Here is a 3,472-nt window from a genome sequence, read left to right on the forward strand (position 1 = left end):
CCCGGGCGCGCGGGCCGGGCAGCTGCCGCAACGAGCATTCCCATTGGCTCCGTCCTTCTCCACCAACGCTGTAGTGATTGGTTTCAGGATAGGAGTGAGAGGAGTATCTGCCAATGAAAGTGGGTGTCCTACTCTGGAGGCGGGATATGAAGGGGTGGAAGAGGGAGGAGGGGGCTGTGCGCGCAAGGAGGGGCGTGAGAGTTGACAGCCTTTGAGGTGAGAGGGGGACTTCGATTGGGCTGCTTTGGGAGAGTGGGTCCGTACGTGTCCTGCCCCAACACCCACAGACACGCGTACACCCGAGGAAGCAGGTTACGAGGGCTCCACCCTCCAGGGCCGATTGTACAATATGAGACAGAGGATACATCAGGCAAATTTGACTTTACAAGTACACCTGTTCTGATAGTGGGATGTTTTAGAATCCATCCCTTTCTCTCTAACTTTAGTAATCTGAGGTTTTGCAGCGAGCAGACTAATCGAAAGAACTTCAGGGCATCAGAAGCAATGTGTGGGAGTTGGATTAAACACTGAGTGGATACTTTTACAGTTAACCTATGGAGTGAAAAGAGTCAAATCTTCTGTTCCAAGATAATAACTTGGAATTGCAAGAGTCAACAAGGAGTTGTACATCATTACACCATCAGTTAAATACATTAATGGAGGGTACGCTGTTGTCTTTCCCAGAAGCAGATGCCCTCTTGGGAGAAGTACCAGACTTGATGTAACAATACACTGTGGTAAATTTCGTTTTTATTCTGCAGTGAAACTGAAGGGATACAAAGATTTTAGATGACTACCAGGAACCTAAGTTTACCCCTAAATTGTTCCTGCTTAAACCTTAAGGAACAATTGATTGATGGGTCTAATCAGATAACCTCCCTTAGTTTCCATCAGATAAGAAAAGCATAACTGGGGGGTCAGATTGATCTACTCTTGGTGTTTGCCCACAGTGACACGCTTCCTCTGATTTTCGGCACTAAATGCAGAGATCAGTTTCACTTAGAGGGGCCATCCTGCTCAGCTTCCTTGTGTCCTCAGAAAAGAAAGTATACCCGGTTCTGTAAACAGTGGATGAAACCCACTTTTTCTGTAAAAATGCAAGAATTGCACCATTAAGACTGCTGATAGTTCCTCACTTTATCACATACTAGAATAATAGTGAACAGTTATTGAACATTTCATGTGTCGGTCATTGTTCTAAGACTGTTGTATGTGTTAACGCCTTCAATCCTTCTATAATCCACAACGTAGATACTATTATTATCACCAATGTGTTCATATATGTTTGCTTTCCAGAATAATATATTAATTATGAATACAGTAAAATTTTTACTCTTTAAAATTTGGTATAATTGACCTATTGTAGTATTTTTTTCCATCTAAAATAAAAGATTTCCTCATTCATTAGGAAATTGAATTCCTTCATGAGGAAAAAGAATGATAAATGGCTTCTTTCTGATGACTTTTTTGGAATGTCAAGAACAAAAATTGACAGATTAAAATGAATAAAGTTTTTTAAAAATTGCTGGAAAATGTCCAAGTTGTTGATTTGATTACAGCATGGTTTCATTATAGAAATGTTATCTCTGGAAACAAACTCAATGCTTTAGATTACAATAATTCTAAATTTATACCAAGCCACAGCCATAACGATCAATACTTCAGTTCAGTTCAGTCTCTCAGTCGTGTCCAGCTCTTTGCGACCCCATGGACTGCGGCACGCCAGGCTTCCCTGTCCATCACCAACTCCCAGAGCTTACTCAAACTCATGCCCATAGAGTCAATGATGCCATCCAACCATCTCATCCTCTGTCATCCCCTTCTCCTTATGCCCTCAACCTTTCCCAGCATCAGGGTCTTTTCCAATCAATACTTGATTTGGATCTAAAACAACATACCTTTTAAAGGCTTTCTGTATTTGTTCAAAACTATCATACCAAGTTAAATATCCAAAACAAATCTAAATGACACACAAAGAGAACTAGTATGATCTTAAAATACTATTTTTAGTTGCTGGTAAGTCATCAAGTCATCATGACCTATTTAGATGTTCAGTCACCTCTTTACTAAAGATAGCTTGGTCATCTCTTAAACCTTTGTTCTCATGAAATAAATATGGATCTTTATGTGTTAAGAATCGAGTCTCTAAACAAATAAAAGCTGGGCTAAAATAAACTAAACCCAGCATCTGCTTTCAAATGTCCACATGTTGAGGTCTTAATAGCATTTTCTTCTTAGTGAGGATGGGAGTGGGCTCCAAGGGTATAAATTTAAGTTTTAGGAAAACATACTCCCCAGTAAATTGGAAACCCCTTAGAAGGAAGTGTGAATTTCTAGGCTAGAAGAGCATTGTTGTTATCAGACTGTGCTAGGTATGGAATCATACACCCAGTATGGATTATCTCTGTTTGTTGAATATAAGTGTAACAATCCCTGTAAATTCTGTAAATGTTAATATTGATAATAACCTCTTTTTTTGTATTGTCCTGCCTGGAAGGAGACACCACTGAAAGCACAATCAGGTGGCAGAGGAAACATCTTTGTCCTCAGTAACCTGTGTCTTAGTTATTCGTGGAACAGGTCTCACCATTAGCTTATCTGAGGTAGAACTCTGGTACACTTACTTCTTGATTCATATATGGTAATGGGCTGCAATACCCATTAGGTTACATTAAAACTTGGAATCATTGGCTGTGTCTGATTAATATGCAGTCCCATGTGAAAAGAGAACGAGATAACCATCGGGCCTACAGAGCTACCAGAACCCCCCTCTTCTAGTTTCGTCCACGTTTGCCAGGCTGTGCATCCAAGGCCCAACCAAATGTAAGAGGCAGTCCAAGCTGTCAGCGTTAGAAATGAGGTCATGGCTGAGAGAAAACACTAAACAGATCTGCACTGATGTTCAGCTTAAGCTGATTAAACTCTCTTGTAGGTGGATTCTTTATAGCAACAACAAAAAGAGCCTTGCCTGAATGTTTGTCCCTGGCAGATGCTTACAGTAAAACTCCTTACTGCTTGTGACAGCCTACGTGAGCCTTTGCATTAGGTGCCCTCTCTGCCTGAGGAGTTCTTGCCCCAGTTACCCACATGGCTTGCTCCCTCAGTTCCCCCAGGTCTCTACTCAGATGTCATCCCCTTCACAATGAAAGCTTTTCTGAAAACTCTTTTGAAAATTGCAAGCACCCCCGACATGGTCCCTACTCTCTGTCATACTTTTCTTTCCCAGATTACCATCCACACATTGTATATTGTAATTATTTTTTATTCTGTCCGTGCAGAATACACCATGAAGGCAAGACTTTTTATCAGTTTTATTATTGCTGAATCTCCATAGTAGTGCTTGGTACCCAGTAGACAATATTTGCTCAATGTTTTTAAAAGGGTAGCAAATTTTAATCAGTGCTTGTTCCAAAGACTAAATTGCACCTTTCATCAGAAAACAAAATTGACAATAACAAGTGTATGTGTATCA

General features: G+C 40.6%; 1 protein-coding gene across 1 annotated transcript in view; it reads right to left on the reverse strand.

Annotated features, from left to right (window-relative positions):
* The window catches only part of GLCCI1 (glucocorticoid induced transcript 1), a 150,284-nt gene that overhangs the window by 107,488 nt on the left and 39,324 nt on the right, over positions 1-3,472 (reverse strand). The gene's annotated exons all lie outside the window — the stretch shown is intronic.

The sequence above is a fragment of the Bison bison genome, unplaced genomic scaffold (genome assembly GCF_000754665.1).
Source record: "Bison bison bison isolate TAMUID 2011002044 unplaced genomic scaffold, Bison_UMD1.0 scf7180017864134, whole genome shotgun sequence".
NCBI classification, from domain to species: Eukaryota; Metazoa; Chordata; class Mammalia; order Artiodactyla; family Bovidae; genus Bison; species Bison bison.